General features: G+C 38.9%; 2 pseudogenes; one reads left to right on the forward strand and one right to left on the reverse strand.

The window, feature by feature from the left end:
* Positions 1-27,560, reverse strand: LOC124404040 (annotated as a pseudogene).
* LOC124409683 lies at positions 16,902-19,505 on the forward strand (annotated as a pseudogene).

A 27,560-nucleotide genomic window follows, 5' to 3' on the forward strand; every position in this document is an offset into this window, starting at 1 on the left:
ATGCTAATCCGTGAAAGTTGACTAGAATGTCATATACACACAGTCTTCAACAAATACGTATACTTACAGTATATAGATATACTCACAAGAGTATTACAGCAAATAGTAAACTTAATTCAATATAAAAGAACAAAAACTCGTATCCAAAACCAGTAGTTTGATAGCAAATGGAACACGATATAAAATAATCATACAATAATCATACAACAATCAGAAAAATCGTTCTTTTACCTACTCTGGACTTGAGTATAAAAACACAACATACAGTAAACTGTAATAAATCTAGACAAACAAAAACTTTGATTGGATACGAGTGGACAAAGAATGAATCTGAAGGACAAAAATTGTTAGCTTTTATCTTGGGCCCTGGAAAAGGTTCCAATCTAGGCGAAGTGAGTTAATGAAAAGCATTGGTACATTATTTTGAAAGAGAAGACAGATGCTATTGATGGCGTCTTCTAGGCACGTAGGAGTCTCGGGATCGAGCGAGTTTCAACCAGTCTTTCACTGCAGCGGCTATATTTGCTTCCTTCACATCACTTACGAATTCTTTACCATAGAAAGTAGTTTTAACAGCATATAAAAAAAAAACAAAGTCACCAGAACGTAACATGAAAACTTGAACTGCAATGAATGTCAACATGTATAAATAAATATGAATTATTAGTGTGTCATTTACACAGTACGTACACTTGGTTTGTACAGGAATGAAAGTTTTTGTTCTATTTTTCTTTGACAGTACCGTATATTTAAAACCGAAAGTTTTAAGAAAAAAAAAAATATTTTTGAATTACCGTAAATCACTTGCATCACCAGTGTCTTTTGGAAAGCTATTTTATCCCTACCGGCCCAATTAAACCGCATGGCTAATTTGTTCGTAAGTAAAGACTTCAGAACAGCTAATACACATTGACGGCCACTTGTGCCTCCAATAGAGGATAGTTTTTGTGTCTACAAAGAAACTAAATAGTTACCCATCTCAATCAAGAAGTATCACGATATTATGACATGGCATTTTACACGCTGACAGGGTGTCTAGCCATATCAGACTTAAAAATTCCCGCATAATTCCCGTATATTCCCGGTTATTTTTTTCAAAACTCCCGTATATTCGTATTAAATGATTTTTACAGCGTTTCTGCGTTATCATGATATAACCAACAATAAACACCGTCATATTCGATGTGTAAAACTGATGAATTCGTGTGAAGTCAAAAATGTAGAAAAACCAGAAAATGAATAGGTTACAATATTAAATTTCGAAATACGCGAAAATTTATTTCATAGAATTTCGAAACGTAGAAAGCCGAAGTACGGAAAAGTCAAAACTAAAAGTAAAGTTTAGAAAATCATAATATAAAGAACCGTCACAATGGTGTTGTTGGAGTATCGGGATTCCAGGGACCGGGGTATCAAATGAAAGACTTATCTTTTACACACAAACTCTATTATTTATTTAATCAACTTTATATATCTATATATATTTTATATATCTAATTATATATCTCCACTATAACTCTGTAATCACAGCTGACAGGTGTTGTATGTAGTAAAACATTTTTTTATTTTGAATATAATATTCAGTTCAATTCAAACAAATTGTGTAAGTGAATAGATTTTTGTTTTCATTTTTCATCAGCAAAAAACATCCACGTACATACTTATTTCTCATCAATAATATATTATGAAATTTTATGAAAAAACATGAACATATTATACTTATACACGAAGAGGTAACGTACTTTGAAAAATAAAAAACACATGGTAAAACGGCGTAAGTCGGGGACATTCCAACAAAATGTTGAAACCTGTGAGGGTCAAGCGTCCATCAACGAAAAAACTATGCCAATAATCTGCATCTGTTCAAGATTGTATGATAAAAATCTGTCGCCATAAAGCGATCAAATAACTATTCTGAGCGAAGTTATTAAATTTACAAAGATCTGTCCCCAATTCACTCCGTATCCGTTTAGAATGCCTAAACCATGCTTATCGACTATTTATTGCACAGTGTAACATTTCACAGCTTTAATATAGGAACCATAAATACCTTCTCAATTAAGAGAGTAACTTTAGTGAAGAGACTTCACTTGATTCTCAATTTGTTTGAGTTCAGTTCTTTTATCGTCTATTTCCTCCAAGATTTTTATTTTTTTTGCTGAAAGTTCTTTTCTTTCCTGAATGGCCCTCTTCTTTGATTCATTTTTATTTTTCTGGATTTTATCCTCTGTCGCCCTTTGTAACAAGGCTTCCTTGTATCTAGCGTGAGCATTTTTTACAGCATGGATTAGTGGTGTAGTTGTTGAAACTTTGCGAATGCCACCAGCCGTGGAGACAGCATCATAAACGTGTCGCTGTGCTATAAGGGATTGCTCACGAAGATTCTCTACTAAACACTCCTTATTGACTGAGAATCCTCTTTCTAGGCTGGCATTTCCATGGGAAATAATGAGCAACATTTTAATGAATTGCCTCAAGTTCTCGTTCTCCTTATTATCTCCCAGTATTTTAACCCAGAAATGATCGAGTCTTTCGTCAGTTCGAATATAATTCTTCATTGCGTCTTTTACGCTGTCTCGCTCACAAAATACTTTAAACTCTCTTTCAACTTTATCTGCAGTATTTCCAGAGAGACGATTACGTTGCACAAGGATTTCCAAAGCAGATTTGAAAGGTTTCATGGCACCAGTGGAAGATGCAATTGTTGTAGGATTCAAACATGATAGCGCCATGGTGAAAGGGTACTTTAACGGTGACCTCTCTACGATCTTCTCGGCGAAAAGTCGTAGACAGGTCATACAATCTTTCCGAAACCGAAGCACGTCGATATCTTTGATGTTTTTACATTGTCGAAGAGCATCCCGAGTAGCATACCCTAGGTCAAAATCTTGGGCTCGTTGCAAATTTTCCTTCTTCGTCAAGTCAATTTTTACGAGCGGAATGGTATTTAATATTTCGCTTTTTACCAATCTCTCAATAATATTTCTCAGCATAAGAGTTAGGGAATCAGACAAGAACGGTGCCATTGGAGAATCGGTCTGATATTCCCGAAGAAATGGTTCAACATTTTCGGCGATTGACCGAAAGAAAGCGAGTTTTGCTGGTAAAAGCTTATCCTGCGCAAGTCTTTCAATGACTTCAAAACTCTTGCATTTCGGCGCACGTTTTTCGGCCCTAATCTTTTCCACATATACCTTCATGTGAGGCAAGATTGACTGTGCACGGGTGGCGGCTTTAGCATTCTCTAACCACCTTATCGCACAGAATTTCAGCGGGAATTCAGTGGTATTAGTGATTCGAATGTAATCACCTCGTCGAGAAGGGACATTTTTGAAAAGGTTGTAAATGGCTCTCAAGAATTCAATAATCTCCCAACCCGTACCTCGCATGCCAGCCTTAAACGCACAACGTGTTGTGTGTATTCCACAGGAACCGATATCAAGTAGCTCTGGATCATCTTCCTCATTTTTGATGTCTTCTTTGAAAAGTCGCAGAAATTCAAAGTTGACGTTTGGGCCATCCATCGACAACTGTAAAATCTTCTTAAAGTTGAAACTTTATATTACTTCCTTAAATGCCTTCAACAAATCCTCAGATGTCGTATGTTCCAAAAACACAGACGTCAGATATCTTGTGCTTACTTCGTTCCTCGTTTTGTCCCAAAATCTCAAAATAACATCCATTTGTTGCTTTTGCGCAACCTTATTAAGACTCTCATCAAACCCGAACACGTAGTAATCACAAGATTTAGCAATATCATCCAGCTGAATTCTGAAGAAAGGACCGAGAACGTGCACAATTACATATGAAATTTTCGCTCTACTCAGTTCTAGTTGCTGTACTTCATCCACCTCATTGAACATATATTTGAACAATGCCACTTTTTCTTGTGAATTACGTAGCGAGTCGTGATTCATTACTGTCCCCATACACCAGATAGCTTCTCTCTTTGTTGTTGCTTCTTTAATCAGATAGTTGTTCATAACTCGCTCCTGCAGTGTAGGAAAGACAGTATATGATCGCTTTTGTGTGCAGGATGCTGCAGTGCAAACCGATTGTCCTGTAGATGAGGCGTAACTTTCTGGCTGATCAGTAGACTCCGCCGATTTGATAGTAGACGCAGATGCGCTGGAGACTTTAGGTTCAGGGTGTGGGAGATTTTGTTTAAAAAATACTGGGAGAGGTGTTGCGTTGGACGTTGTAGCAAGAAAAATTTCCTTGTGTTTTTTGGACATAGAATGGCTTACGACTGCTTGTCTCCCCATGCTGTCTACGGCAAAATTTCTTCCGCACAGTTCACAACGTGTCTGATATGGATCCTTTTCTACCGGCTTCACCCACGGAAATTCAGTATTCCATGATTGCTGAAACTTCGTTATCCCTCTTTTTGGCATAACTGCAATATGCAAATAAAACAGAAAAACGACCCATCAGGAGAAACTTTGAACCTACAGCATCGATATATTTGAACGGTACGAAAATATTGGTTGTACGGCGCGGTTAAGCTAACTTTTCTTCACCTTCGGAATTGATATATCAGCATTTTTTCGATGACAACCATGAATTTTCAGGTAACATAAAAAACTCATGACTTTCTGAATGTACGTCGACGCTTAGACGTAAGCATTCGGTATAATATGTGCGGAAATCGGGAACGTCAGAAGTTCAATTAGGTAAAATTCGAGAACTATTAATTGTATAAAAAGTTGCATATCAAAAAGTTTCAGTTTTGAGTAAAATTCAACGTCAGAATATGCAAAAAGTTATCGAGGCCGCGGACAGTCCGTAAAAACTCAAAGAATATCAGTTGTTGAGATTTCTCAAAAGTAGCATAATTTTTTTTGACCAAAATTTCAGAGAATGTTCCTCTCTCACTGTTCAAAAACTTGTGTTAACTTCATTATGGGCCGGAACCTGTTTTCGAAGCTATGAATTTTTTTTCTAATTTAAAAAAAAAAAAAAAATTCGGTTTAAGTTTTTTCTCTCTTTCTCATCATCAGCCGGGATTCGGTTTTGAAGCTATGAATTTTTTCCAAATCTTTTTCAAAAAATTGAAATTTGTTTTTGGAAATTTTTTTCCCCGGAAATTCGGAACACATGCGTAGCTTCAAAACCAAATTCAGGCCCCTGATGGAAAACGGAAAATAAGGAAATGTATTTTTTTCAAATTCGGAAAAAAATTCATAACTTCGAAACAAGATCCCGGCCCATGATGAAATTCACACAAGTTTTTGAACAGTAAGAGAGGAACAGCCTCTGAAGTTTTGGTCGCAAAAAATTAATCCGATTTTGAGAATTCTCAAAAATTAATATTCTTAGAGTTATTACGGACTGTTAGCGGCATCGATAACTTTTTGCATATTTTGACGTTGAAGTTCACTCAAATCTGAAAATTTTTCATATGCAACTTTTTTTTATACAATAAATAGTTTTTCAATTATACTTAATTGAACTTCGGACGCGTCCGAATTTCCGCACATATTATACCGAATGCTAACATGAAATTTATCGTACACGCGTACAACGTAAAACAAGGTATTACTGTGACTAAGTTTTCAATTACCAAATCCGAGAATTTTTCGTGTTTAAGAATAAGGGTGGATTTTTTTTTCAAGAAAGTGACGATATTATGAAGTAAAAGTGTTTTATATATATACTCAATTGCATGCACATGCCTATACTAATTCTGGTAGACATATGTCTACCATGATGTCTCTGATGTATCTGAGTGATAAGTGTAATAACAGCGATATCATGTGACTTTGGTTATTAATTATCAAATCAAACGTAAAACTTTGAAAATATGTATCCGATATATGATGCCAAATTCGTGCTGGTCTCTCATCAACGAAGCTTACGACGTTCTGATCAACAACTTGAAATATAACATTATTGCAGTTGATTATCACTTACCTGAAATTGGCAGCACTCTTTAAAACTCACAACACAGCTTCGCAATACTCTTAATGTGTAGCTCTGAACGTGTATACGACCGTGGTACGTATAATACTGATTCCAAATGTGCGTCTGTCGCTACGCGCTGTGCATTGAGCGAGTTTATGCATGTTTTTACTCGCAGCCGAGTCTCAGGCGATCGTCTGGCATACAATGTATAAAATCAACAAAATCATGTTCCTTTCCCATCAAAAATGTTTTCGAGCAAATCTCGCAGCTTTCATGATGACCTAGGCCAGCTACGTACATTTACTGTTGCTCAGATTGCAATGATATTCTGAAGAAATATTTATTTAAAAAAATTCGTTTTCAACGGATGAATGTAGAAACGGCAATTTCAGCGCGAATTCCCGGTTGCCAGTAAAAATTCCCGTATAATTCCCGTATTTTCAAGGGGGCTTTGAAATTCCCGTAGAATTCCCGATTTTCCAGGAATTCCCGGTTGCTAGACACCCTGGCTGAGACACGTAGTAAGATGTACTTCAGATTCTGGAATAATGTGCTCACTCAGACTGAATATTTGAATTTATATCCCCATTCATACTAAATTTTCATAACCGTCGATTCTGTAAATATTAGCACTACTCACCAGGTATATTCGATGCTCATTCGACTTTCGAGAAGTTCTTCGAGGTTCGCAAATTCTTCCATTGTTTCAATTGGGAGCGTCGGAAAAATCTCTGGCTGCTGTACAGTGTCGACGTTAGCTGCTTGCTGCCTCGATATTATTTTCTTTAGCATAAGTTGATTTTGGTCTACACAAGATTTTATGTCTTCCAAATACTTTACAGCTCTATCGTCGATGGGCCTCAGTGGATTTTGGGATGCAACAACTGTTGCAGCTTCAGCTACCGAATTCGAGGTTTGTTTTGCAAAGTTTGTGACCTTGATAGGTCGTATTGAGTTATCGACCTTGTCAAACTGTGCGCTGAAGGGCGAACTGTTTTATTTACAGAAACGATAACAGGTGATGCATTTGATATGTTGATATTCTGTCGTGGATTCGGAGGGGAATGGTGTATTGGTAGACAATTTTCATCAACTGATGAAGTATCGTCTGCAGTATCTGAAGACGTCTCACGTTGACGCTTTACCTTCTTCTTTTTGCTTTTCTTGGATTTCCTTGTATGTTTATGCTTCTTGGAAACATTTTCATGTACGACAGCTTCATCATTGGCCTCGCCATCTTCATCATCGCTCTGCGACTCTCTTTCATAATAGCGCCCTGTGGATTTCTTACTGATGGTGTAAACTGTGCCATCCTCCTCGGATGTACCGTGTTCTATAATGTGCGTCATCGTTTTTTGTAGTGCGTCGAAGCTTTCTGTTCAGGATATATCAGTTAGGAAATTCATTAGTATATAACAATAATTGAGAAATCTCGTCTAAAGGAGGTGCCCGGTTCGATTTCGACGTTGACGCATGTATCGCCAAATATTGAAGTCCATGTAGCTCAAAAACAAAAATGGGCCTGACAACGCCATTCTATACGCAATTCTGAACAAAAAGACTCCAACACATTTATAGTTGATGCAGAAACAGAGAAATGGCATGAAAACTACGAAATCGCAACAATAAATTCGTAGTTTTTGTGCCATTTTTTTATTTATGCATCAAATGGAGATGTGTTGTAGTGTTTTTGTTCAGAATTGCATAAAGAATGACGCTGTAAGCCCTTTTTCGTTTTTGAGATACGTGGACTTCTATATTTGGAGATATATACGTCAACGTCGAAATCGACCAGGGCACCCCCTTAACAACACACCGCAGTGAAGAATATTAACACCAAAAGTGATACAAAAGATATGATACGAAATCAATAACTGATGGGTAATTAAAAGTGAGTAAGATACAAAATTGGAATAAACATAATGTTGCTATAGTTGCATGTGCCTTCAATTATAGATCACACATCACATTCAACAATAGTATATTGTATAACAAGGAGGCAAACACGGTCTTTTTGGGCCAAGCGTAAGTTTGCAATATGAGTCGTAGGTGAACACGAGTACGAGCCGAAGACGAATATTGCAAATACGCGAAGTGACAAGACCATTGCCCCCACGTTGCACACGATACTTCATATAACAAGAGTATGGTACGCGTTTTTTCACGAAGCACGGAATTGAGACTAGGGTCGTGAAATGTCAGATCAGTTCGCTGTGTTTGTCGCGTCAACACATAAAAGCTGTACAAAAATGACTACTTTTGACACCTAGGAGTCAAAAGCGGTCGTTTAGTATTCCGTGCATGTGCATTCGCAGTTTCACTCTACGGTCATGGAAACGGGTACTCCGGGAATGGAAAACACCTATGAAAAAACGCGTGAAACATGCTGGCGTAATATATTGAAACGGACTCGCGTTTCAAATAAAATGTGGGTACGTGAGCTTAGTTAACGGAATCAATAAAAAGCGTTATGTAAAATATTTGGAGGAAAAATGCTTTAATGGCAATATGTGTTTCTGGTTTGAAGTCTGAAACAGGACTGTTTTTACAATAATAGCGGTTGACGCATCAACCCTATTCATTTGATGACATAAGAAGACGTAGTTTTCTTGCGTCACATGCCGACTACTTGATCATTAGAAACGGGGGTAAAACGGGTGATTTCACCCTTTGTAACACTACTCCCCCCTGAGAAAAAGAGTCGTCCCGACTCGTACAAATTAAAACAATAGTGATACTGATCTAGCATACGGTGCTCAAAGGTGAGTTGGAGCTGTGGCTCTAAAAATTCAAAGACTCCCTTTCTGCTATCTGGCATTTGCCCACAGTCTCAAGGTAAACCACAGAAAACCTTGAGCAGATAGTCGAGCATTAAGCGGAATTCAAGATTTTATGTGCCGTGTTTTCACAAAGGTTAGTGTAAAAGTGTGTAGTGTACAGCTTCGTGTAAAATCCGAAGGAGCGGCCAGTTCCCAAATTCCGAAAATCAGAAAAAACCAAACGAGCCAAAATGATCCGGGAAGAGGACCACGGGGACAGGAGAGGTTCCGATAGGAGCCTGATTCGACGGTAGCCTTAGGAGGTTTTTGGGGCCTCCTTCTCAACCTTCGTGAACGAGGGAGAGGAAGGAAGGCGAGCCGGTCCCGAATTCTTTCGGAAACTGCGCACCCTGGATTGGGAGGACAGACGTGAGTAAAGGCAGACCAATCCGAATTCGCTAAGCGAATTTGGGAAAAGCACGGATCGTATAGATTTTATTTGCATTTGAAAGAAAGAAAATAAACGATCTCATCTGGATTAACGTTGAGTGCTTCTTTAAAATCGGGGCCTTCAGTCATCTTCAGGTTCCAGGAGAGGGTAGAGGAAATTCGGGTTGTGTTACAAAGCAACCTGAAAAAGTGCTGACAAAAACTGACACATGGGTTAGCAAAATGCGAAAATCAAAGAATCGCTCGTCGACCATGAAAATAATAATCGTGGCTCCATTCAGACTATGAAGAAATCAGAGCCGGTCCGACACAAAACTCGATTCCGGAAGAAAAATTTTCTAGAAGGAAACAAAACCAATCATGAAAAACAAAAAAATTTGAAATAACAAATTTCTGGATTCAAACAGCCATTGTGAAAAAAGTTGTCGAAGAAATATGAGGTCTAATATCCATGCCTCTCGCAACGCCGGAGTCCTGGCGAGGAGGTTCGGTTTTAATTTCCCCGAACTAAGCCCCGAGGAAGTCCAGCTGAAATTTGGAAAAGAGTGGGCAAAACTGAGATGTGGCTTCCTCAACGGAACGCACATTAAAGGACAACCAGGCTTTTCATGCTATCGGTGTCACCTCCTAAAGTAAGTTTTGTTTTCTCTAAGATCTATTCATGATCTTCTTCTAATTTCAATTCTTTTTTGCTATATTCTTTGCGGTTTCTTTTCAAAAACTGGCAGTCCGACTTCTGAATCTTCAACTTCAAAAGTGTAGTTACACGTTACCACGGGGGAACCGGGACCAAATGGTAGAAAGTGCGGAGGGAGCTTGCTGATTGGTACCACAAAGGAAACTTCGACATGCTGGAGTTGTGGTAGAGTCAAAAGCGAATTATTAAAGATTACCGAAATTTCTTTTCATCTTAACGGAATCTGACTTAAATTTATTGTACTTTAATAAAGTTTTGTTTATCTAATAAAATTTAAAGAATTCTGACAAATAAGGCGTATTTCAAACCAACTATCCTTCAAGAACTTCCAGAATAATTCTGAGCAACTCTACAGTAATCCCAATTTCTTCTTCTCATGTATGGGAACAGATCTAAGTAAAAGAGATTTCTGAGGAAACTCACAAATAAACAACGAGATCTACTCTGAGTTTAAACGCTTGAACGAGAAGAACAGAGTTCGTTCGTTCAATGAATGAGACTCAAAGTCTCGAAAATTGTCCTAATTTGCAACGAGCTTCAATAAAACAATGTCGTTCAAAATCGATCTTTCCATTACTTGACAGGTAGAGAGGTTAAATTCGTCTCGGTCGACAGAAGAAATTCCCTTAATGTTTAACCTCATCAGATGTTCCAGCCCTCGGTGAGCTCGATTCAGACTGATGTCCACCTTTGAAAGGAGCTAGCCGGTCTAGGTGAACGACCTTTGCTTTTGTGTGAAGGCCTCTTCGGATTCTATAAACAACATCGTTTATCCGATTAACCACTTGGTAAGGGCCTTCCCAGTTTCGTTGGAGTTTCGGACATCGTCCTTTCTGTCTTCTAGGTTGGAAAAGCCAGACAGAATCTCCGGGATTGAATTTTAAATCTCTACCTCGTATGTCGTAGCGAGCTTTTAATTTATCCGAAGCCATAGAAATTCTTTCCCTTGCAAAATTATGCATTTCTTCTAGGCGCCGTTGTAAATCAGAGGCATAATCTGTCTGGGGTTGTGTTTCCACGGGAACAGGGCCTTCTCTAAATCTGACGGGAGTCGAAGATTTCTCCCTGTGGGCATGGAAGCTGGCGTCTGTTTCGTTGTCTCGTGGATTGAAGATCTATAGGATAAGAGAAAAAAGGGGATCCAGGTGTCCCAATCTCTCTGATTCTGTTCCACGAAAGACGACAAATATTGGAGTAAAGTCCGATTCAAACGCTCTATCATGCCGTCAGATTGAGGATGGAGGGGAGTCGTCCGGGTTTTTCTAACCCCTAAAATCTGAGTAACCTCCTTCATTAAGCTTGATCCAAATTTCGGCCTGGGTCAGTATGTACTTCTAGAGGTACTCCGTGTCTACAGATAAACTCTTTAACGAACGCCTGAGCTACGGTAGAGGTTTCCTGACTGGCGAGTGGAATTACTTCGGGCCGCTTGGTGAAATAATCAGCGATGACTGAAGCGTATTTATTCCCACTGTAGGTTATAGGAAGAGGACCGAGGATATCTATTGCTACCCTCTCGAAAGGAGCTCCCACGTTGTAAACTTTGAGAGAGCTTTGTCCTTTATCTCGAGGTCCTTTCTTCGACGTGCAGACTTGACATCTCCGACACCAGTCTTCTACGTCAGCACGACAACGTGGCCAAAAATAACGATCGCGTATCTTGCCTAAAGTATTATTCAAGGCAAAGTGTCCATCTGCAGGAGAATCATGGTAAAAAGCAAGAATCTCTGGAACTCGATTTCTGGGAACCAAAAGCTGCCACTTGATCTCTTTCAAGTCGGCTGATTCCCATTTGCGGTATAATATTCCGTCTATTAAAAGGATAGAGTCCCATTGAGCCCAGTAAATTTTGACGTCAGACTCAGCTGAGGATATTTCTTGCCAGTCTGGGCGAGTTTCCGCTTCTTTCCAAGATTTAACTTGAGACAGAGTAGAATCTTCTTGTTGAGATATTTTCCAATCTTCGAGGTTTTCTCCAAGAGAAATCTTCCGTATTGTGGGAGGAGGATCTCTGCATTTTTCGAGGCGAGTACATTACCTACAATCTGTTGTTTCTTCGCAGGGCCTTCGAGAAAGAGCGTCAGCGTTTCCATGTTGTAAACCTGCTCGATGACGAATTTCGAAATCGTACTGTCCGAGCCTCTCAATCCACCTAGCTACCTGACCTTCGGGGGATTTAAACGAAAGTAACCACCTCAAAGAAGCATGGTCTGTTCTAATCAAGAATTTCCTCCCGTACAAGTAATGATGAAAGTGGCCTACGGTTTTAACAACAGCTAAGATATCTCTACGAGTAACACAATAGTTTCTCTCGGTTTTACTAAGGACTCTGCTGTAATAGCTAATCACTCTCTCTTGACCTTGCTGAATCTGTGACAAGACTCCACCTATTCCTGACAAAGAGGCGTCTGTATCTCAAATAAAAGGAAGTCGACCTCTGGATAGGCTAAAATCGGGGAAAAAGTAAGGTTTTCTTTTAATTTCTTGAAGGCCTCTTCGCATTCCGGAGTCCAGTCGAATGGAATCTTGATTCCTGTGAGACGATGCAGGGGCTTGGCAATCGTGGCGAAACCTTTTACGAATCTTCTGTAATAAGTGCAGAAGCCCAAAAAGCTCTGAACTTGCTCCTTGTTCGTTGGTGTCGGCCAAGCAGAGACCTTTTCGATCTTGGAGGGATCGGTCTTCACTCCTTCAAAGGAGACTATGTGGCCGAGGAAGCTGACTTCTTTCTGGAACAGATGGCATTTCTTTGGACTCTTCTTCAGGCCTGCCTGTTTTAACCTGGAGAAGACTTGTTCGAGGTGGTCCACTTCTTCAAAGTCCTTCCCGAAGACAATTATGTCGTCCAAATAAACGAGGCAAATTTTCCATGTGAGTCCTTGGAGAACAGTCCATCATCCGTTCAAAGGTAGTCGGGGCGTTACTCAAGCCAAAAGGCATTATCTTGAATTGCCATAATCCTCCTAGTCCCGTGAGAAAGGCTGTCTTTTCCTTGTCCAGGGGATCCATCTCAACCTGCCAGTAACCGCTCTAAAGATCAATGGTACTGAACCAGGTTGTGCCAGCAATCAGATCGAGCGTTTCGTCGATTCTGGGGAGAGGATAGGAGTCCTTCTTGGTTATGTCGTTCAGGTTCCTGTAGTCTATGCAAAATCGCTTGGAGCCGTCCTTTTTGTTGACCAGGACGATCGGAGAAGCCCAGGGGCTGGAAGAAGGCTCGGAGTTTCTTCACCTCCTCCTCCTCCTCCCTGCCGTTGAGGGTGAGCCTCCGGGGAGCTTGTTTAATTGGAGGATTGCTTCCGACGTCAATCTTGTGTTTTACCGACGTACATCTCCCTTTGTCTCCGCTGTTAACTGCGAAAGAATCTGCGTACTTAAATAAAACAGATTTAAAGGATTCCTTTTGTTGCAAATCCAGCGTGGCCGACGAACTTTCAAAAAGATTTTCTAGATGCGAAGGGAGCAGATCTCGATGATTGTCTTCGGAGAGCTCCACTTCTCGTACTCTTGGAGGAGTCCAGCACACTCTTCTTCTCTTCGAACAGAGAGGGATTTCGCGGCTGTTCGACGTCAGAGAATTCCTCTTGGTGGAAATCACGCAATCCTGTGCTGTGAGGAAATCTAAACCCAAAATACCTTCATCCTCGATATCTGCCACAAAAACCTTGTGCAGAGAGTCGATACATCCGGAGAGGTTAATCTGCACGATAACCTCTTCCAAAATCGGAGCCTCTGCTTTGCGTTTTAGCACGAAACAATGATTGGCATCATGGCCTTTTCGTTTACAAAATAAGCAAGTTAGAGCGGACCTATTATCTACACTTTCTTTAGCGTATTCGGATTTTCCGCCTTGTTGCTGAGAAGAGCCACGACTATTTTTATTATAAGTTCTAAAATTTTGGTTACTCTTTTGACTACCTTGTCTAGTCTTTCCTGAGCTTTCTTGTGTCTGTTCGGTCAAGGTATTTTCGATGACTTCAACTTGTCTGACTTTGGCTACACCTAGGTATTGTTTTCCTAAAGCTTCTATTTCAAGAGCTTTAATTATAGCTTCTCCAAGAGTAGAAACGCCTGAAGTGCTGACAGCTAATTTAACTCCAGGGTCATTTATGGCTTTAACAAAAGCTTCGACTGCTATGAAATTTCTCAAGGTATCTCCATCTGGGATAGCCGTTCGAGCTAAACTTTCGATATCTTGGCCAAGTGTAGCCAAGGCTTCGTCTCGTCTTTGTCGTCTGTTTTGTAGTTGGGTTAAATAGAGCTTGTTTAAATGCTCACCACCAAATTTTAACCTGAGAGCTGAGCTCAATTTGTCGTAGTTTAATCTCTTAGAAGGAGAAAGAGTTGACAAAACTGAAACTGCGGGACCTCGTGAACTGACAGTTAAATTATTTGCTATTACAGTAGAGTCCCAAAGATTATGATTTGCCGCTGCTAAAAATTGGTTTTCAAAATAGGTCCAAGAAATTAGACCGTCAAAGGTGGATGGTTTAATTGGAGCAGAAGGCCTAGAAGTCGAGAAATGTGACATTTCTCCAATTGGGTTTGGAATAGTCTTGTAATGTTGTCCAGGACCGCTCAGAAAAGAGTCGTCCAAGTTTATTTGTGGGGCTACGAGACGAGGGGAAGGCACAGGCAAAGTGACTTCCTCTCGAATTCTTGGTCTAGCTATTGGAGATATTTGCGCATCTCTATGAGAAAAATGGACAGACCTTGGTCCCGGGGTAGGTTCTGGAGGTTCTGGGTGAAGAGAACGTGGGGAAGGAACAGGAGTAGGTCGGGCAGAAGTGGTCGGAGCTCCAGGGCCGTTTGACTGTCTCGCCTCCTGAAGGGTTGAAACGGTGGCTCGCAACAGCTTGTGGAACTGTGGTCTGACTGCGCTTTCTGCTCTTGCTGTTCCTGGAGGATTTGGAGAAGTTGCTGATGTTGTTGAGCAGCGGTTTGTAGTTGTTGAGCAGCGGTTTGTAGTTGTTGAGCAGCAGCTTGTTGTTGTTGGGCAGCAGCCTGTTGGTGAAGAGCGGCAGCCTCTTGCTGCTGATGAATGATCTTCATCAGATCAGCTTGGGTGACCGGGGTCTCACACGGCGCAGAAGTCGCTTCGGGAGCTCGCGGGGAGTCACTTAGAGGAGGATTGTCTCCGCAGCTTTCCCGGCGACGATAACGAGTTATTCTGCTGGTACTCATTTTATAATCACGCAGTGAATCGATTCACGAAAGAAAAGCTCGTAATCCCGATTCTGACACCAATGAAATGGACTCGCGTTTCAAATAAAATGTGGGTACGTGAGCTTAGTTAACGGAATCAATAAAAGGCGTTATGTAAAATATTTGGAGGAAAAATGCTTTAATGGCAATATGTGTTTCTGGATAGCGATTCTGGATCTTTTTGCGCTACTTAACGACTCTGCCTAATGTTAACGCCCCGTTGTCAGGCGCTATCTCGGTATACGTGAGTTACTGATCTATCGGAATTTCTTTATTCTATGGTGAATCGTGAAATTTTTCAAATAATTTACCGGGTTTCGGAATCAGTTGCAATAATTCATAACGACAGGTAAGTAACGAGTTTTTAATTTCGGAATAATTTTTTTTTTTCATGTGCTACACAAACGAACGTTGATATTTTTGGAACGCATTATAATAATACGTGTCTACAATTCAACTCTTCGATAATAGTATTAATTGAATAAACGTTGATTATTGATTGTGGCTGGGTAAAAATGTTACAAAAATTCAGGCGGCTAAGTTTGAAACAAGGCGTCAAACTTACATATATAATATACCATCTTGATAAGGCAAAATCTTTCCCACGTTATAATCTACCATATTAACAAGACAAAACCTTCCACAAGTGTCTGACGGAATCAAGGTACATACGTAAATAAATACTATCCAAATTGACGTATGACGGCGTTAACTGCTTAAACACGGTCGCCGAGGGCGTGCTACGCCGGGCGCTAAAACTGTAGACAGTTAACGCCGAAACAGTATCAAGACGACGTTAAAGGTGTAAAACGTCTCAGCGACAGCGAGTAGGCGCTCTCTTAAATACGGTCGCCGAGCGCGTGCTACGCCGGGCGCTAAAACTGTAGATAGTTAACGCCGAAACAGTGAGCGACAGCGAGTAGGCGCTCTTGACAGTTTGTTATACCCAAGCCCAACGTAGCATTTGGCACCAAAACAACCATCGCTCTATATACGCAACCATTGTTTACGATACACGTATATAAAGCTTTCCAACGCTCAAACAATTTAAGATAGTGCGATTTACTTAGAAAATTCCTATTTCCAGTGTTAATTGTTATTCCTCATCCACAGCTTAATTCTATTGTCTTGTTTTGTACTTATCGTAAGATTAGTGTATAATCCATTATTCTATAACGTACTTGTAGTTAGTGTATGAGATCTTTTTCGATATAGCTATCGTCTCTTCGTCATCTTTAGCGGGGTTCCAGCAGCTGTCTGTTTATTATACGTAGAGAAAGAAATCCACACTAGACGGCGAGGTTCGTGTGCGCATTTACAAATATATTATACATTTTTTCTTGCTCACAAGGAGTGAGTATCAGGCCTACGGCACATGGATTTTGTCCTTGGAGAGATGCTTTATTTGCCTAAAATATAAGCGGTAGCAGAATGTTCCCAATGTTAATATTTTAACTTTGAGCTCGCCAAGAGATCAAAGGCTCATTATATTGAACTGTGTATGAGGGCTCGTATCTTTTATAAAAAAAGGACATCTAAATCTGAACAAAATCCGTTATCCGGAGGCCTGATAATCTCCCTGACACAATTCAGTTCAACGGTATTGCCCTTAAAATCATTATTTTCATTGTGAATTTAATTTATTCATTCAATAATTATTCTTCATATAGTTTGACTTGCAAATTTCAAGAAATATACCAATTTCAACATTTACAAGTAGTTCAATTTTCTCAAGAGTATCAATTCATGTAGAATGAGATTTATTTTTTACGGATTACACCAGTTTCAATCAAGGTGACTCACCTTTACTCATGTATCTCCGAATTCTGTTGGTCATTGAACACGTTAGCTATCGTATTACCCAATAATGATTATATAAATTGAAGATGGCTATGGGGTGGCTAGCCAACGCCGTATTAGATGCGGAGGAGGTCGAGGACGCGGTAGCTGAGCTGATGGTGAATCGGAGACAACTGCGGGACGAACAGAACCCGTTTGAACTTCGTGAAGTTCAATTTCAGAAACTGTTCCGGCTTTCCAGGGAGTTGGCTAGCGATCTAGTCAACCACCTTCGACCGCATCTCGAAAGGGATCGATCCCACGGGTTGTCGGTTGAGTGCCAAGTGAGCATGTCTTGTTAAACTTTTTTTTCACCAAGTTCAATTTGTACAAAATATGTTTGATCAATTTCGAATTGAAGACACTTGGATTAAAGAATGTGCAGTTTGTTTGTATAAACTTGTATTTGATAGGTCCTTTGCGCGGTACGCTTCTATGCTGTTGGTTCATACCAACGTGCTATAGGGCAAGATTTCATGGTGGCGATTAGCCAAACTGCGGTTAGTCGCTGCTTGAAATCAGTATCGGCGGCAATCAACGATCACTTGCTGCAGCAATGGATCAAGTTTCGAGGCAACATTGCAGAAGCGAGGGGAAGCTCGTCACAAATTTGTTCGAGCGCCTCAACCGTTCACTGGAGCGGTTGGTGCTATAGATTGCACGCACATTGCAATTCCATCTCCGCAAGAGCACGAAGAAGCATATGTAAACCACCACGGCTACCATTCCTTGAATGTTTAGATGGTTAGTTAAAATTAACTCATTGTTCGTCCTGATTATTACTACTAAGGTTCAATTTTTGAAATCATGCTCGATTTTAGGTGTGTGATCTAAATCTGCGCATATTGAACGTGAATGTCAGGTTTCCTGACTCGAGTCATGACACTCGAGTCATGACGCTGCGATTTGGACGCAATCTCCGGTGAGGACGCTTATAGAAATGTGCTATGAAGATGGAGAACGTGGAACATGGTTGCTAGGTGAATACTCATTATATGATGTGACATGATCATTGAATAATTCCTGCCATTGTGCGACATCCTGAATTTTTTAATGTTTTTGAATTTCTACACACCGTAATACTATATGCCTCAACTATTCTTACCTCACTCTTTACAGGAGATTCGGGCTATCCCCTAGAGCCATGACTTATGACGCCAATCACCAACACACGAGTAGAGACCGCTGAGTTCGCATACACTGCAGCTCGTTGCAAGGCACGTTTTTTCATCGAACGCTGTTTCGGAGTGCTCAAGGTGGTCTGGAGATGCTTATCGCAGGTCGGTTATGTATTTATTTGACGACGATTAGTTATAAGCTGCACTATGAACTAAGCAAGATAATTGTGCCAATAATTAACCAATATTTTTGGGACAATGCATAACCAAGTTATATTTTTTACAACGCGATAGCAACGCGTCCTCATGTACGACCACGAAGCGGCAGGCAACATAGTCAACGCATGTGCAACATTGCACAATATGGTGTTTTGCCGTTGGATGACGTTCCAGCAGAAGGAGGTGACGCTCCTCCAGCAGAAGTGCCTATGCCTATTCCCGAACTTGTAGAAGCACCAGCAGCACTTCGTGGCGAAGGTCGGCGTGTACGTGAGCAGATTGTTCACGACCACTACGCTGAGTAAGATGTTCATGTGGTATTTCACCTCGACTGCAGTGTTGCCAACTTAGCGGTTTTACCGCTAAATTTGGTGGTTTTGAAAGGCTGTTGGTGGGAATATTTACCTGTTTAGCGGTTGGCGGGAAATTTGGCGATTTTTGACTGTTTTAGTGGTAAATTTAGTGATTTTTGGCTGTTTTAGTGGGAAATTTTGTGGTTTTTACCAATACCTCATTTTTAATCGGAAATTTTATGGTCTGATTTTTATAATAATTTTTTTTCCTCAAAAAATGTTAATGAAAAAAATAGAACAATCACAAATTCAAATACACTATAAATGCACAGTCAGATATAAAACCAAATAAACGAAAACTACAATCAGACTACCCAAACCCAAGGAAGGAGTCAAACATGATCTCAAATGAACAAACCCCACATCCAGATATAACCCCAAATAAGCCACATAAAAACTCGAATGCACAAAAAATTATTTATGTATTTTACATTTAGGTTTTTCAATTTAATATCAGATATAACATTTCTTATCATAAAACACAAACAAACGAAAAATTATCTCTTTATTTAATAATGAGTAATTTACTAGTGTTAAGCTGAGTATATAATACACATACTTTTTTATAAAAAAATTATATATATGAGCAGGCAGTCTCCTCCAACTCAGCCACTTTTTTTTTTATCTTCTCTCTCGGATATCTGTTCCATAATTGGTTATATAGTGGTACTACTTAAAGATACTCTCTGAGAATTTTTCAGATTTTTTAATTTACTCGTTTCGGAAATGGTATTTTTTCAAACCCATATATCATGGAAGATTGAAGTCGGACAAAAAAATGATTGTACAAAAAAGTTTTGTTTTTCCATGAACTATTTAATGCAATTTATATCATATTTTTGATGGCACCAGAAAGGCTATTTTCAGCGAAAAAAAAATGATTTTTTTTTCTTTCAATGCAACACCTTGAATTTCGCTGTAAATTTTACAGGGTATTGGACAGTATATAGGAAACGTTTAAAAAAATTGGCATCGTGGAACTCGGCATTCTTGCCGGGTAGAAAAAATATTTTACGGAGAAAGAGGCATTAAGGTACATCTGAATTCCTCTTTTCCATGAACTATTTGATGCGATACATGTGTATCTATATGCGTTAAATACATCGCAATATATGTGGCACTAAATACTTCATGGAAAAGAGGAATTCAGGTGTACCTTAATATGTACCTTTCTCGGTAAAATATTTTTTCTACCCGGCAAGAAAACCGAGTTCCGCGATACCAATTTTTTTATTCGTTCCGAATATACTGCCAAATACCCTGTAAAATTGACAGAGAAATTTAAGGTGTCGCATTAGAGAAAAAAAAAATCTTTTTTTTCACAGAAAAAAGCCTTTTTGATGCCATCAAAAATGATATATTTTGCATTGGTTCATGGAAAAACAAAACTTTCTTGTGCATTAATTTTTTTTGTTCCGACTTCAATCTTCCATGATATATGGGTTTAAAAAACGAGTAAATTACAAAATCTGAAAAAATTCTCAGAGAGTACCTTTAAGTAGTACTAACATGTAACTAATTATGGAACAGATCCGAGAATTTTATGTGCCGGGATCGATACTAATAATCCACCTTATCATTCGAAACTAAAATCGATTAGTTCACAGTCAGTCTGCGTTTGAGGGCACGTCCCGATGCCGGTAGTTTTTTTGTACGATTCGTTAGTACCTATTTTTCGTAAGACCTCTGGTGGCAGAACGTAGTCATGGCAGCATTTACCGTTTTTTTTCAACCCAAAACGTACTGTCAAAATTGCGTTTGTCATTTCGATGGACATTTTATTTCGCGTTTTATTTTTTACGAGATTTAGCTGGCTAAAAATACGCTCGACTTGTGCGTTGGAGTACGGCAATATCAGCATCGATAGAGCAAAAGTAACCAATTCTTTGAACGGATTACATCCTGAAGCATCCTTATACCTGTTGACTTCATCCCAAAACGCCATAGTGTCGCTTTTATTTGTCCAATTAAACAAATTAATTTTTGAAAGTTGCGACTCTATTGCGTCAATATTTCTGGTGTCGTCCAAGTATTCAAGCAATGGTTGAATCGGTTCTTTCATTGCCTTCAATACGTTATCGACTGATAGAAGTGATATTTTTTTCAACACCATTACGTTCTCTGGCAATCGTTGCTTAAGTTGCTTGAACAGACTTAATAAGAACGTTTTGCATCTTTCGCGGATGCCTTGCTCGTCATTATTATTCAACTTTCCATCTTTCCTGAGCTGCTCCACTTTTTTTTTCAAACGAATGTCCCAAGTAAAGCTTCGGATCGAGATAATCATCGATTGCGTTCTGCAGAGGGTCCACTCTACAAGTTGGGAGTAAGAGTTTTTTCGATATTCCTTGAATGAGGATTGTAAGATCATTCAACAATTTTACATGATCATTTTTCTCGCTCTGGAATGCTTTATTCACGACTTGTATATCCGACAAGATAGGCTTTAAAAAATACAAGTAAAGCATGTTGCCCTCGTCACAATACATGTTATACAGTATCTCTGCTGTATAACATTTCTCGCTACGTCGCGCGAAATCGAAATGAGTTTTTAACTCCAACCACTGGTCCAATGTTCTATTGACAGCAGGCTCTATAGATAACCACCTAGTGTTAGAGACCTGCAGTATCTTGAGAGGTTCTTCACCACAATTTATCGCGTGGTACAATTGCGTATACTTTAATTGGCGCAAAGCTGACTTTGAAAACCAATTGTACGTCTCGTGAATTAAAAATTCAAGGTTTCGTGGGAGCGTATCAGTCATCGAATGTGACACAGTGAGTTGCAGAGAGTGACAGAGACATTTTATCAATATCAACGATGGTACTTCCTCTTTTAATTTGACATAAACGCCGTTGTTCACCCCAACCATCACTGACGCATTGTCGGTACCGATAGCCATTAAGTTTCTTAAAGACAACCCCATTTCCTCGACTACTTTTTTTACAGCATTAACGATGCTCTGGGCATTACACTCTTCGAGCTTTGTCAACGTTAAAAACGTGGAGATCACTGTTCCGAATTTTTCGCTGTAGTAAATTATACCTATGCCCAATAGTTTGTTCACAGAGATATCATTCGACTCGTCTAATAACAGACTATATTTTCTGTCTTGAATATCGCTCAGCAGTTCGTTCTTGAAGTGAGGACTTAGAACATTCTTTATTAACATAGCACATTTCGTTCTGTGCATCTGCAGGTTTTTTCCTGCCTCGCTATCGTTAAAATTGTTTTTGCACAGCTGACCCAAATGATCGCATGAAGCGATTGCGCTATGTGCACAAACAAACATTGCCATCGTGGCTTCGGCTGCTGATGTGCTCTGTGATTGTGCGGGAAACGAGAGCTTTGCTTGCCGTTGCGTCGAAAAGGGCTCTGCTGCCTGGACGTGCTTTTTTGTGGTACTGTGACTAACTAAGTCCACGTATTTGGCCACCAAAACACATTTGCAAAACTTGCAGTGCACCTTCGCGTCCTCGCCTGGAACCTGTTTTTCATTGCATTTCATATTTTGAGTTTTAATATATGAGCTTGGATGTAAAATTAAAATTTAGGGAGTACTAATCGCCGGCCTATTCGAGCTAACAAATAAGCCAGTACCTGAACGATCCAATCTTTCAACAACTTGTCATTGAGCCAAGCTTGTCGAAATTTTTGCGTATACTTTTTCTCTTTTGGGTCTTTCCCCATTTTAAATTCGATTTCAAAGGATTCGCACCATATAAAACGGAGATACTTTATTTACGTTTAACTCAAATGAAATTGCAAGCGCTGGTAATACTCTAGTCAATACTCGAATTCTCGTAATGAACAGGTGTTTTATCAATGCAAGCGAAGCTAGTCGTAAGTCGACAATGCGAAGTTCGATTTTCGAGTTTCGATGTCGACCCGGCGCTCGAGTGTTCACTCGGTTCGTAAGGGTAAAGCTCGGTTTACAATAGACGCATACGTTCCCGTTCCCGTGGAAAGTTGAAGTAAACCCATAGTATCGTCTACAATCGCGTGCGCGTTTTGTTGTAGACGGTACTATGGGTTTCGTATACAACACTCTCCACGGGAACGGAAACAGGAACGTCTGCATGTATTGTAGACCGAGCTTAAAGGACGGTATATAATTACCGTGTAGGGAATTAGAAGGTTTTAAGCGAGACTGAAATTGCGTTTCGATTGATTTGTCGGGTACGGGTTTTTGAAGTTTGGTGTTTTTTTTGGCGGAAAACGTAGCTAGTTCGGTGATTTTTGGTGGGAAATCGTACAGACGAGTCTAGCGGTTTTTGGCGGAATTTGACAATCACCCTAGCCGGATTGCGACAATCCGAGTTGGCAACACTGCTCGACTGAACCCCCTTTTCGGGTCGTGGTCGATTCCTTCAGATATTTTTTCAAATGAATTATGTTTTTGTTTCGATATTTATCATTTTCAACGATTAATAACCTTCGCGAATAAATTAAAATCAGTTGACCCGAAAAGGGGGTTCAGTTGAAGTGAAATACGCGTTACACACTCGCTTCTACGCTCAAAGAGGAATGTTTCAGATATACTACGAAAATAAATTAAGTATTCAACATTCATATTATATTCTTTGATTTAAATTTCATGATCATTAAATTTTTATCATTAATCGAAATGGTTTTATTAATAATTTCAATTTTGAAAAATGCCTATCGTTTATTTCACTGTCCCTGCGACGGTTCAACAGTTCACGGGTCATCTCGAGTCGCTTGGACTCATTTTGAGCCAAAATCAACATGGGCTCCGACATCATCTGCAGAAAAAATTATACAAATTTAGAATGTGTGAGTTTAAAACCATGTAACTTTTGAAATATTATATATTTACTGAAATCTAGATTCCAGAATTTCATTTTGTCTTTGTTGCAGAGCAACAAACTGCGACATCCTCTCTTCGCTAGGACGCTTCTTCGCTGGTGCTCTTCGTTTGCGTGTGTTCGTGGGTGCAGACAGTATGACATGAGGTGCTTGTGTGCATGAGTAATGGCTCTGTGTGTGTCATGTGTGCAGTTGCTCGTGTAGTGGATGATGATGATGTTTGTTGTGTATGTTGGGTGGTGTCCCTGCGGGTGATGTGGCAGACTGCCTGGCGTTGGCTTGTGAACTTGAAGCTACATAAAATATATGTGTATGTTTTTATGCAGGCTTGGTGGTCTTTAATGAACTTTGAGTGCTACACGTTTTAGAAATCGTCAAAAAACTGCTTGATAATTTCACTAACCGAATATAACGTCATGTGCGTCAGCTTGATCAATAAATTCCATTTTGAAATTGTACGCCTCAAATAAACTTTTATTATGGCGTATATCAATGAAATCCTGGCCATTAATCAGCTTCCTCAAAGACGCCTTGCGTATGTAACAATATATTTTTGGATGTTATTATTCCTACTGTCACTGTCATATTTAGGTATACTATTATAGTAGGTAGATTAAATTACACTTTGTTTAAGGAAATTTGATGATACTGATAGCGCAATCACTAAATTGCAATGACCAATTGATTTTTGAAATCATAAGGTACTTTATTTATCGCGTTATTGACGATTTTTGTACTAATTATATATTTACTGTCAGTCATTGTCAATTCGTGTATATAAACGCGTCGTCCTGTTCTCACCATGGAATTGTGTGAGTCCATCCCACAATGATAAACTATTCTGTCTATCTCAATTTTACATTGAATGATATCTATGTGGTGAAATTCTGCTAGTTGGAGTAGTTGGACATGAATATTTTCAGAAACAGGTTCCCTATCCGGTATATCGCATTTTCCAATACTGACCGTATCGATAATCGATGTGTTCCTTGAAGTTCCTCCACAATGATATCCCACCAGTGCCCAAGTTACGGTGGGCATCAATAAAGCGATCATAATAATGACTTTTCTCATTGTTCCTTTTCTAGAACAGAGTGCTCCACTCATTAATTAATAAAGAAGATATTTGCATAATTTAATAATCTGAAACTATTGAATACAATTGCATTTTATCTTTTTGGTTCACTGTCTGGTTTGATTGGAATTTTAATCAGAGTTTGTTCATTTTCTAATATATGATGTCTTTTATACACTTTCCAATCTTTGACAATTTTCGTGCAAATGAAATCATTTTCACAATGTATCATAATGAAAGAATTTTCTACATTTCCAATTGTTTCGAAAATGGAATGTATACTTGAGATTTCCACTTCGTAGTAGAGTAACATAAAATAAGTCCCCGGAATTAATACTTTGTCTTGAATTAGATCGATAATTAGTGATCTTTCGGGTTCAATAATAGGAGCGCCGGTTTCCACGATCCTCATTTGTGTGTTATTATCAACCCTTATGATCAAGCCGTCTACTGTCGGGTTGAGTATAAATAAAATTTCGAAGGGTGGGTGTACAGGCGGTATCTTAATTCTAAAACAATGCATTTATATTCAAGTAAGTTAGATTTGTTATATAAGACTATTCATATAAGTTCATCCAAGACTGGGAGTACCATATTATAGAAATTTTCCTAATACAATGTTTCATCTAATAGCATTTTCAAACGTATTTAATAAATATTATAATTTCCATCTGATACTATTACGAACTATTTAGCTATACCTTATACTTCAGGTATATTTGAGGAGGACGCAGTCCCTTAAAGGTATACCTGAATAGGATTTTCCCGAGTTTAGTGGGCTTTGATTTTGGCCACGTGCCAATGGAGGGGGTATGTAACCCTTGAGTATAAATGAGGGTACCCCTTTACATTTTCGTTACTCTACAATTGTTCTCCAACGAGCGTGGAAGCATCTAGTCCAGTAAAGTGATATTATTATTACTAAAGTTACTGAAAATGGATTCCAGTAAGTAATTAGATTCTATATAATTTGGATTCTGATTGTGATTTGAATTTTTATTTAAAAAAAAAATGTCAATTTCATTTTTCATTTGTTACGAAGACCTTGGTTATGACTGGCATGGTCAGAGATATCCTGACAATAATGAATATATGGCTTGTGGAATATCCACTAACCGGGAGTGAAAGATGGGAGGAGATGTACCGCTATTTTGCCGACGATGCGTACTGCTTTAAGGAGCAGTATGTCGTTGTCAGAGGAGGTGAGATATTATGCAGGCGCTGCTATCGTCGCTTCCTCGGCCCATACACATTACACAAGACTCATCGGCTAGTGGAAAAACACAGAATACCAACTTTGAAAAGGTGTGCGGGTGTGATTCTACAATGGCACGGTTGGAGTCGTGGAAATGTAATGTTTGTCTTGAACACTTCAAATATGTTATGTGTAGAGAGAATCAAATTATGTACCCTAACGGATCACTTCTAAATCCTCACTAGGATAATATACATTTTCGAAATTTACTTTTTTGACTGTACATATTTTCATTACCTGAATAAAACTAAGTTCACTTTTTTTTTCATTTGAATATATGTGTTATAAAATTTATTTATATGTAATCCTTTCCTTTTATTAGGCTATTTTATTTAGTTACAGTTAGTTATAAGAGTGAATTATGCCTTCAACATTTTTAGTCTATTCATATGAACTATCTTAATTTCATTTCCGACTTTAATTTTGACATTCTGATTTTCTAATAATTCCTGAATTTCATACGGTCCTGGATATTGATCAGCAGATTTTCCTTTTTTTGGGTTCCTTTAGAAGAAAAACTAGGTCTTCTTTCACCAAGTTTAACGAATTTAATTTATTATCATAATAATATTTAGATTTTTCTTTAGAATGTATCAGATTTTCTTTAGCCAGATTTTGAATATTACTAATTTTGGTGAAAAGTTCAACTAGGTATTCTTCGTAAGTTCGATCATTTAATTCCTCAATTATTTCATGTTCAGATGGCAATCTTGCTAATTTGCCAAAGTTCATACGGTGTATATTTCGTTCCTTCATGGACACTTGTATTATAAGAAAACATTGCCAAATCTAACCATTTATCCCAATTATTATTTTTCGTAACATATTGCTTTAGATATTCAGCTAGAACATGGTGTGATCTTTCTATAGATCCATTTGATTGGGGATGGAAAGCTGTTGTTTTACATTGTTTGATTTTAAATTTCTTTGCTACTGTTTTCAATGAACTCGTAAGATTAGCACCTTGATCAGTAAGGATATGCTTAGGAGCTCCAAATTTACAAATAAAATTATTGATCAGGGCTTCTGCCACATCAATTGAGGTTGTTGAATTTAAGGGGACCAGTACAGCTTGAAATTTCAAAACAATCGATTTTTTTTTTTTGCCTTAAACGCTACTTTAGGGTCATGTCTATCTCTAAAAATCATCGTTGACGAATTCGATGGAATGACAGCGTAATCATCGAAAACCATTTTTTCATAATCGAATTTTGTCTTGCCTTAACGCTACGTCAGAGTTATATCCATTTGTGGAAAAAACACCTGTTCGTAGAATCCGAATACCGCGCCTATGTGAACAGCCTCAGCAATCTGGCGCAAGTAGCGCTATTGCTTTGTTTTCATCACGCTCACATGTCTTACGAACTGACGTTTGGCGGGCTTCAGAGGCCTGTTGACTGCTGTTGACTATCCGGCGATCTAAAGACGTTCTGAATTTCAAAACGCAAACAGTACTTTTCAGTGCTAAAAAATCGGCGATTTATTGTGCTAAATATTCACTGTGTCACTGTCATTTTCTTGTGTAAACATCGAGTGATAATGTTTCAGAATATTCGCAGAATTAAGAAAAATACCTAACCCGAAAGTAAGTACATAAATCGTACTAGTGATACACGAAATAAGCTTCTGCTGACGTGTGTGTGCGGCGGAAGTTTTTTTGCTTTTTGTTCGCAGATCTTGTATATAAAAAAACTGGTGGACAAAAAATTAAAATATAAAAAAACTGGTTGAAGAAAAAGCGGAAGTATGAAACGGAAAGAGCGGAGCTACGGCGTAGGCGTAAAAGGCTCAGTTGGCCGTTCAAAGAAGAGGGCAAAGATATTTCATCGACCTGAGCCAAACAACGCAGAAGTTG

Source organism: Diprion similis, chromosome 1 (genome assembly GCF_021155765.1).
Source record: "Diprion similis isolate iyDipSimi1 chromosome 1, iyDipSimi1.1, whole genome shotgun sequence".
NCBI lineage: Eukaryota > Metazoa > Arthropoda > Insecta > Hymenoptera > Diprionidae > Diprion > Diprion similis.